This window comes from Cydia fagiglandana, chromosome 19, assembly GCF_963556715.1.
Source record: "Cydia fagiglandana chromosome 19, ilCydFagi1.1, whole genome shotgun sequence".
Taxonomy (NCBI): domain Eukaryota; kingdom Metazoa; phylum Arthropoda; class Insecta; order Lepidoptera; family Tortricidae; genus Cydia; species Cydia fagiglandana.
In genome coordinates, this window is record NC_085950.1 from 14,219,198 (window position 1) to 14,230,234 (window position 11,037).

An 11,037-nucleotide genomic window follows, 5' to 3' on the forward strand; every position below is an offset into this window, starting at 1 on the left:
TGTGAGGGTAAACTACCCCATGATGGGCAGAGAATAGTACCCCTTGATGGTACTTTTTTTATTGCCTGTAATAAAAGGCTGAAGGCGCCAATCTTCTACTTACTACTACCTACTTAGGTACAGTCAGCCAAGAAAGTGGTCTACCACTTTTCGACTGTATCAATCAGATGATAGAGTCGAAAAGTGGTAGACCACTTTCTTGGCTGACCATTGGTATTGGTTTAACCATCAAGGATTTTATGGCATGATGGCCTATAAAATATACATAATAACTATGTATAATATTTTCAACAGACATTTTAACAAAGAACCACCCACAAACCAATCCTCATAAATCTAATCTGTGATTCCATAAATCAATATCCGTTGATTGATCATCTCCTTTCTCCCTCGACACAACAATGGCATCGTCAACAACTGACAGAGATGAACATAGCTTTCCTATTCTAAAATAAAACAGCTTATGCTCTCTTAAAACGAAGCAAACATAGGACCTTATGAACTAGGTTGCTATCATTCTAAGGAAGTAAGGATGGCAAGGACATGTCATTATATGCACCAATCGCAGCTCCTTGTTATCCTTGGAGGGTAATCCTTCAGCTCTGATTGGTGGAGGGAGATAACGCCTCGCGTAAGCCCCGCCTACCGCAGAATCCATTTAAATTTGAATATCGAAGGGAGAACGTCGAATTCGGTTGAATACCCGTCAGCTCTGTGGCAATCATTTCGTAAATGGATTTCGTTAAGTAATTAATTTCGATAGATACAGATACTAATTTTAGGTTTACGGCGGTTACGGTTTTCGTATTATGTTACAAGCAATTAGAAGTTATTGTTGAAAATAATTGAATTAATATGAAATACCACAATACTGATTTAATTGATGACTTATACCAAAATGAAATAGGTAAAGGTAGAAGTAAAATTGTATGGCTATTAAGGAAACACCTCTCAAGTTTTACAAAAAGAATGGCTTTGTACGTATGTTACCTACAGTTTATTATATATTGAACGATATTAATGACAGTTAAGACATTAGAAAATACATATCTACATGCAAAAAGACATGCGGTTGCTTACAATTATTTGAAAAGGGTTTTGTAAAAGAGACAAACTGATAGAGTCCGTTTAAATCAACATTGCACATAATGGAAAACAGTGTGGGAATGTCTTTATAATGGTAATTCATAGAAATTTTACATTAATGATGACATTTCCACACGTTGTCAGTGCAAGTGAGACCTAGATTAGTCCGAGTCTACCCTATAATGCAGATATCTTAATAGTCTTAATATTAAAAACCGGGCAAGTGCGAGTCGGACTCGCGCACGAAGGGTTCCGTACCATAAAGCAAAAAAAACGGAAAAAATGCAAAAAGAAAACGGTCACTCATCCAAGTACTGACCACGCCCGACGTTGCTTAACTTTGGTCAAAAATCACGTTTGCTGTATGAGAGCCCCACTTAAGTCTTTATTTTATTCTGTTTTTAGTATGTAAGGTTCGGAAAGGATGAGTAATGAAACAAGCGAATGCTGGAATAATACTGACTATATTTCTAATGTTCCTCCTTAAATACACGAAGGTTACAACAAAGATTATTGATGTATAGAGGTGACACCACAAGTATTTGTTGTTATAGCCGCAACAGAAATACATCATCTGTGAAAATTTCAACTGTCTAGCTATCATGGTTCGTGAGATACAGCCTGGTGACAGACAGACGGACGGACGGACGGACGGACGGACGGACGGACGGACGGACAGCGAAGTCTTAGTAATAGGGTCCCGTTTTACCCTTTGGGTACGGAACCCTAACAGCGAAGTCTTACTAATAGGGTCCCGTTTTACCCTTTGGGTACGGAACCCTAACAAACCGACACATTACCAAGCTAAAGCGCAGGAATATCTAAATCCAGAGTAAATTTAATTTTAAATAATGTAATAACGTGTTTTGATTCCAGTCGGTATGTTTTTTTTGCATTTATAGCTACTAAGTGCCAACTGGCCTATTGTTACAGACGCGAGGCGCGTCTTAAATTCATCCCTAAGATCGTCTCACAGATAATCGAGATATTTGAGATAAGCTGTTAAAAAAGTCTTATTAAAAATGGCTTCATTGTAAAGGTACCAATGCAGAAATGTAGCTTGGTGCTTTTGGATATGTATATATAGATACCTATCACGTAATGTTCGTGTCCAACGTGTGACCAAGGAAAGTCTGCAATGATTTTGATAGCACACGCAGTGCGAGTGTTATTTTAGACGTCAAACTTCACTGAAATTATGACGTATAAATAAACACTTTCACTGCGTAGGTATGCTATCAAAATCGTTGCAGACTTGTCTTGGTCTAAGTCTATCCCGATGTCACTTTTAAGTGACACAAAAATGTACAGTTCGCGCGAACACACTAGTTTTCTCTCCTGTGGGCAATAGTTAACAGCTTGTGCCCACAATTACGTGCCCATATAAGTAATGATTTTATCATAAGGACTGTATCGTTTGTTATGAATACAACTTTACTTAGCCGTTTTTCCTGGTATTATATTTTTATTAAAAAATTACACATATAGTTTAATTTGTGCTTTAATAATAAGTAACATTTCGTCCTGGGAGATCACGTAAAGCATATGGTTTGGACAATATTTACCCAATCCTCCCGATTAACTACAACGATTTTGGACAAATACTACAAGAAAATTTACGGTTTACGAACAAGACGAGATATTACACAAAAAAATCGTACTATGTAAACAGCAATTACATATGAATCGTAAAGCGAAACATCTGGGCATAGTCTAATCATTTCTTTTAGTTGGAAAAAAAGTTTTGGATCTGTGCTTGGTGGCCTTTTAGAGAATATGGCATGTTACTTACGACAACCCCGACTTTGGTATACAATATAACCATCATGGAGCGTTTCTATCGACCTGTTCTAGCCATGGTTCAACGCCATGAATGTCCGTTAGGCTTTGGATTTCCGTAGATTCTTTTAGCTGTTTCCCTCATTTCGCTGGCGTCAGAATTTGACGGGAATCCAAAATGTTGCATAAAAAGTCGTTTTCATGTAAAGATAAAAGTTCACCACATTTATTCTGTGGATGTTCAATTGAGCAATCATGAAAAGGACACTTAGATGGCATATTTTGGCAGCATATTAACCTTTTGTTTCTTTAAATCGGACCAAGGAATCGGTGAAATAGTCTCAAATTAAGCTCGATAGGCTTGTCCGAATCTAGACACGCGGCAGCGTGTCAAGCCAAGTTCAAGCAAAGGAACTGGCTAGCCAGCGCCGAGTGTAATATTACACGAACCACTTGGTGCCACTTTTGACCCTTCTATAACTCAAAACATCTTTGACGTTGTGTTTAATTATATCCATAAGGATATCTAGAAGCCCAAATTTCATGAAGCTAGCTCAAACGGTTATAAAGGTATGAAGGTCAAAAAGTCGTAAATTTTAAGACTGACTTATGACTTATAGTACCTAAACCTAACCTACTTCCAGATGACCTAGAAGGATGAAATTTGGAATCCAGCTTGGTTATTGTGTGTAACCGTAGGAAAAAATCTAAAAATAAAATAAAGTTAAAAAATAGGGGGGGTCCCCATACAAAAAAACCACTTTTTATTGGGACTGACATATAAGTACCTAAACCTAACCTACTTCCAGATGACCTAGAAGGATGAAATTTGGAATCCAGCTTGGTTATTGTGTGTAACCGTAGGAAAAAATCTAAAAATAAAATAAAGTTAAAAAATAGGGGGGGTCCCCATACAAAAAAACCACTTTTTATTGGGACTGACATATAAGTACCTAAACCTAACCTACTTCCAGATGACCTAGAAGGATGAAATTTGGAATCCAGCTCGGTTATTGTATGTAACCGTAGGAAAAAATCTAAAAATAAAATAAAGTTTAAAAATAGGGGGGGTCCCCATACAAAAAAAACATTTTTTATTGGGACTGACATATAAGTACCTAAACCTAACCTACTTCCAGATGACCTAGAAGGATGAAATTTGGAATCCAGCTCGGTTATTGTGTGTAAGCGTAGGAAAAAATCTAAAAATAAAAAAAAGTTAAAAAATAGGGGGAGTCCCCATACAAAAAAAAAAAATTATTGTAGCGTTGGAACCGTTACAAGCAGATATTTGAAACTACCCCAATATATGTATTATTATATTTTCTATATTAAAATAAAGTTTAGTCAAAAAATAAGTGGTGTCCCCATACAAAAAACTTGTAATACGCTCTAAACAACCGGCCAACGGTGTGTCGTCGGCGGCGCGCGGCACCACATAATTATACAAAGAACAGAAGTAAAAACCATACAGCGGAAACACAAGAAAATACATTAAATCTCAATACCTGCCTAGTTTTCTTTACAAAAAGTATTGATATCCCACCAAAAACATAAATGTAAAAAAGGAGAGCCAAGTTCAATACAAAAATTATGCTTGGCTGTGGGGCTCGCCGCAAAAAGAATGGAGATCTAAATGAGTGCCACTGCCAAGTTCTATGCAAAATCCAAATATATATTTATAGGAACAAAATAACATTATAAACAAGTATTAAACTCTATTTCTTTGCTTTATTGGATACCTACGTATAACAATTGCTGTTATTTAAAAAAATGTGAGATCTTAAAGTAGGTTAGATTTGGCTTGGCCAGGTTTTATCAGAATTACAATATATATAAAATGATTGATATAATGAAAACTGGCCAAGTCAAATCTAACCTACTTTAAGATCTCACATTTTTTAAATAACAGCAATTGTTATAGGTATCCAATAAAGCAAAGAAATAGAGTTTAATACTTGTTTATAATGTTATTTTGTTCCTATAAATATATATTTGGATTTTGCATAGAACTTGGCAGTGGCACTCATTTAGATCTCCATTCTTTTTGCGGCGAGCCCCACAGCCAAGCATAATTTTTGTATTGAACTTGGCTCTCCTTTTTTACATTTATGTTTTTGGTGGGATTACATTTGCTAGAGGGTATTAAAATCATCATAAAGTCCCTAAAATAAAATAAATGTAAAACCTTCTTATATCACATATGGCTTAAAAATACCTCCAGATTATACCTTAAGAACATAGTAATACAAAATAATACACAGGTCAACAGTTAGACCAGGTTTTATCTGTATTTATAATAAACGATACAGTCCTTAGTTCTCTAAATAAAAGGAGGACCTTTTCACGTGGATAAGGGTTAAATAAGAAAATTAACCTTTATAGTCCTTACCTCTTGTGTATGTCTACAGGAAAGACGTAACACAGTTTTCTGTTGACCCTTAAACGTGTGGAATAGAGCATGTTCACCAAAATCTGCCACATGAAGTTTCGCGAACCTCTTTATTTTCTAAACAGCGCGTGAGTGCCTCCATGTTGACTTTGCGCCGGCATCACTCGCAAAAACCACACTATTTACTTAATCCTAACATAATATTGGAATTGGACAGAAAGTAAAAGTTCTTCGACATTATTTTTTACTGATTTCCAGTTAGCCACGATAGAAGCAACAACTGCGGGGCACTTGATGTCAAGATTTGAAAGAATAAATAGAGTTGAAACTCAAGGTCCATGGGGTCCCAGCGCGCACAAGTTGTTCGCAGAAATCGCGAAGCGTCTGGTTGACGTAACTGGTGACCGAAGAGCTGGCAGCTACCTCGCACAACGTATCAGCGTTGCGATACAGCGAGAAAATGCCGCCAGTATCTTTGGTACAATGCTTCAAGGGCCTATTTTAGACTTAAGCTAGTTATTAATTTCGTTTAGTAATACCACTGTATATATTTTGTTTGTAAATAAATGATTTTTATATGTCAAAATAACTTATAACTTAACTTGCAACACTCGAGGAACACACTAGGTAGGTAGAGTTAGACCAAGACAAGTCTGCAACGATTTTGATAGCATACGCAGTGCAAGTGTTATTTTAAACGTCAAACTTCTATGAAATTATGATGTATAAATAACACTTGCATTGCGTGTGCTATCATAATCGTTGCAGACTGTTCTTGATCTCTATGCAGGTCATTGTAGGTCAGATGTAGGTACATCCGGACATCTTAAGTATTACCTACGAAAGGTTTTTTGCCCACGCCGGTCTCCGTTTCACTAATGCTCGGTCAACTAAGTAAGTAAGAGTTTAATTAAATTTATAATTAGTAGTTACCTATTTATCGTGGCTACATACCTACATCTCAATATAGTATAGGAGCGCCTGTTCTTCTTCTCTGTCGTATCGCTCTTGACAGAGCGGTCGTGGTCACGTTGAGGCGTCCGCATCGGTAGTAGAGGCGGACACAGCTCTTCGCACGATCACCCGCCATCTGTCCCTGTTGGCAGACTGTCCGGCACAGTCAGATACGCGGTTTCCCACTGCGGATTTTATTTGGTCAGTCCAGCGCATTTTAGGTGATCTGCCGCGCGATCTGGTTCTCTCCACTCTTCCTTGTACGACCAGTCGCTCTATGGAGTCGTTATCTCGCCTAGAGACATGGCCAAAGTACTGCAGTATGCGCGACTGTACTACGGTCACTTTTATACGCATCTAAATACATCATCACTTCTGAGTATAATAAAATCAAACACACACTATATAATCAATGGCCCTTATCTAATCCACGCAAGAAAGATTATATTGTACGGATTGTTTATAAAATAGCCAATAGGTACATGTCGCATTTCGGATAGGATTACACGCCATATCACATTCCCTTACAAGTGCCGAACAAAGAATGGGCAATGACGGACACCGGCGCCTAATGTACTAGAAACGAAAAACGAAAGGACATCACTGTTTTTGTATTAAGTATAGATGTCGGCGACCGATCGTAAGATCAGGCATATCGTGAAATTCCTAGGCATATCGTCAAACGTGAAAATCTTTGACTCGTTCCCTGAGTCGACGGAGCCTCGCTACGCGGGGATCCTATTTCTGGGCAGTTTGCCCTTCGGGCATCTGAAGCAACCTAACGGACCTATCTTACCTATATATTGGTTTAATGTGACTATCCTCAAAACAATACACAGGAACATTAGGCAGTTCTTAATTATTAAAAACCAGTAGATAAGGGGCTATTTTTAGGGTTCCGTAGCCAAATGGCAAAAAACGGAACCCTTATAGATTCGTCATGTCTGTCTGTCTGTCTGTCTGTCTGTCCGTCCGTATGTCACAGCCACTTTTTTCCGAAACTATAAGCACTATACTGTTGAAACTTGGTAAGTAGATGTATTTGGTGAACCGCGTTAAGATTTTCATACAAAAATAGAAAAAAAGCAATAAATTTTTAGGGTTCCCCATACATACAACTGAAACTCAAAAATTTTTTTTTCATCAAACCCATACGTGTGGGGTATCTATGGATAGGTCTTCAAAAATGATATTGAGGTTTCTAATATCATTTTCTTCTAAACTGAATAGTTTGCGCGAGAGACACTTCCAAAGTGGTAAAATGTGTCGTCCCCCCCCCCCCCTGTAACTTCTAAAATAAGAGAATGATAAAACTAAAACAAATATATGATGTACATTACCATGCAAACTTCCACCGAAAATTGGTTTGAACAAGATTTGGTAAGTAGTTTTTTTTTAATACGTCATAAACCGTAAACTGCAATTTTATTATGTTACTTGCTGTTACGGAACCCTTCATGGGCGAGTCCGACTCGCACTTGGCCGCTTTTTTTTAAAAGTCAACACACAGACGGAAACGGCTTTGGACAGAGAAGCATGGCGGTCTTATAGGTGTTGGAGGACCCCCGTTCAAAAACAAAATATTGGGAAAAAAAATAAGTGAATAATTTTATAATTATTTAGTTGGTCGTTCTCTCATTATAAAAAAAAAGAGATCCGTGTTGTTTGTAGTTTTATAGTTATAGTTAATTAATTAGTATAATTCTTAGATTTAATTGTATAGTTTTAGGTTAAGTTTGATCTCACTGTAATAATTTATCAATGTTATGTACTCCGTGATTGTCATATGTATCAGTATTTATTACCATGTAAAATGTTTTAGCGTAAGTAATAATATGTATGATGTGGATGTACTTTAATAAATAAATAAAATAAAAAGACCCACTTCGGGTCGTTGCGCCACAACAGTAAGTAAGTAGGTATACTTAAAAGACTTATTATGAAAAGCAAACCATGATTTTATTGGTGACATTCTCAATTTCTACAAAAGTGGCCTTGTTATTACTACTTATGTCACGATTAATCTTGAAACCACGCCGAATTTGCCTCAAAAAAAGGCTCTGACGCAAGTCTTATCACGGACGACAATGGCCAAGCATTTTTTGCTCATGCACACTTGGATAGGCAACAAAATTGGCAAGAAGTCTCCAGCGAAGCGTGCGCCGGCGCCCGCGCAGCCCGCGCTGCTCTTTCGTTTAAATGGGAAGTGACGTATGTGTTAATCATTTTTCAGTAAAAAAACATTTTTAAGACTTTCTCCTTTGCAAAGTCACTTTTACTGCCGTTGAGAAGACTTAATTAATAAGCGTTTAATGCCAAGTACCTACTTTATTTATTTTTTAATCCTTATGATTGAATGAATCATTATGGAATTGTATTTCTTGGTGCTAGAAATGGAAAACAATCGAATGAGGTTTTGAGGCTCCACACTTTGTTCTTCCAAACTCAGTGCAGAATTAGCTTAGACGGACTATATAATAAGTATGGATGGTAGGCAGAACTCGTCGTCGTCGATCTAATGCTGAAACGATAAAAGAATACCTATGAAATATGATACAAAATTATCAATAACGTTTCAAAAAGTTTGTAGAATGAAGATTCATCTTATCGACCACCCTGACTGAAGCAGGCAGTGCATAAAATTGTGCATTATATTTGTGCAATTATTTTCCACACCCACATCGGGACTTACCACAATTACCCGCGTAATTCATCGCCTCGCGGTCTCACACACCACCGCGCCACAATACTTCGTCATATTGCATCAAATCTCATTTGCCAAGCTCGTATCTTGATCGACAGTGGTTACGGGAAACCTGACTTATGCAGTTGTTATAGAACACGTTTCTGCAAGATAACAATATAGTGGAAGCCGTTTTCTATTTATGAGCGAAATGTGTGGTCTGTGACACACTATAAATATTTACGCCAGCACTTTGAGCTGAATGTCTTTATTGACAATATAAATTATACTTAAAAAAATATTTCCTTATAATTCATTAAATTATAACAACATACGCATATTAAAACATTCAACACGCTCCGCGCCATTTACTAATGGTAGGCATGTGGCAGTTAAAACCCAACATTAACTCATTGAAACGACACAGATCATAGCAGCGCCGCAGCGCTTTCTAGAATAAAATTTAAGCTTATTTACTCGTAACACTGAATAGTTGAACGTAACAGTATATAATTGTTATAGCATAGAAAACTATAAAATGTCTCGTACAACCAAATTTTCCAGTGAAAGTACCTACATAGACTGGTGAGATTACAAGATTTGGTATACCAACTCTAATTCAACATGTCGGTCAGCATTTAAAAACTTCAGGTTTTAGGCGAAATTAACTTCCTTTCTCATGCATACGAGTACACATACACAGTGTACACATACATGTCTTTCGTGCCATATTTGAAATTAAAATTTCCCAAACTTGCAGCAGTAGTTAATACACTGCATGAGTTGTGTATATTGTGTTTGTGCGTTAGCTCCTTGCGTTACTCGTCAATACTCGTCAAAACGCCGCTCGGGCGGAAACCACACGACCCGCCAGGCGAGTCTGAAGGATTTGTGGAAAATAAGGGATTTACGATATTCATGGGAGATGTTTTCTTATTTATTGTGCAGTGATCTATTAGATAATTGATGTGAAAGGTGCAATATTAATCATTGTTAGTGGACCCTATACAACAGGTAGGCTATAGGTACCAATGACGCAGCCGCAGTGGGATATATCTACCTACGTGTTGTGTGTGTATCAGCAACACTCCTAACTGGCCATTGGTCGGCCTTGTGCCTTTTGTAATAAGGTTTATGAACTGTCAGTTAACAGTTACTACAGTCAGTGATCTCGGCCCATCCTCAGCTTGGTCTTAGGTTGCCATTCCACTGAGGTAGCCAAAGAGATTCTATCATATAAATCATCAATAATGATAATTATAGCCCAGCACATATTAACATCACATTTATGACTATACCTCCAATCCGATGTCTTAGATTTATAGTAGATTTAGTGTAGTAGATGTATAGCTCCTGTCATAATCTATTTTGAGATGATACCAATTCTTCCTCACTTTACTGTCTTAAAGCATATGCTAATTATAAAGTGTAAATATTTAGAGTATTTTTTGTTACACTCAGAATGAAGCCTGAAGTGTAGCGTGGCGCCGTCGTCAACGGTTTCCGGTCTTCGAACGACGTAATGATGATGTCCCCTGACTAAGTATGTGATTCTCGATTCTCCATCATTGCATTGTGTACAATTGTTACCCACTTGTAGATGTGAAACCCTATATCGATGGGTACAGGGAAGGTAATTCGATATTGCTCGAAATTTACCTTAAATTTACTGCATAAGGCCTTAAATTATCGACAAGGATAAAATGGTTGAGGTATGAACCACAACCATTACTGTTCCGTAGACAATTGCGCAACTAGGTAGGTATATTCAATTACACAAACGGTATTATATGTGTACAAAACGCGAGAGTTTAAAGTGTTATAACTAGGTAGGTACTCAGAAAATTGGTTGGTTAAGTTTTCTCTCACACTTAGACTTAATGAACTCTATGAGATGTAACTAGAGTTACACCATTATAAGTCTGCAGCGATTTTGGTAGCCCACGCAGTGCAACTGTTATTTATACGTCATAAATTCATAGACGTTTGACGTTTATAATAACACCTGCACTGCGTGGGCTATCAAAATCGCTGTAAACTTTTTTCAGTCAGACTCTATACTCGTCCGATACTCGTATTCACAAAACTTTCATTCTGTCGCCTCAAGTATGTATTAAGTGTAGTTACGGTCATCGAGATCAAA

At 37.3% G+C, this 11,037-nt stretch overlaps 1 long non-coding RNA gene across 1 annotated transcript in view; it reads left to right on the forward strand.

Moving 5' to 3' along the window:
• LOC134674245 (uncharacterized) overlaps positions 1-7,621 on the forward strand; it is a 158,066-nt gene extending 150,445 nt beyond the window's left edge. The window contains exon 2 of the long non-coding RNA XR_010099562.1: positions 7,312-7,621. This is a non-coding gene — a long non-coding RNA (uncharacterized LOC134674245). The remainder of the gene's footprint in view (positions 1-7,311) is intronic.
• The last annotated feature ends 3,416 nt before the right edge of the window (positions 7,622-11,037 follow it).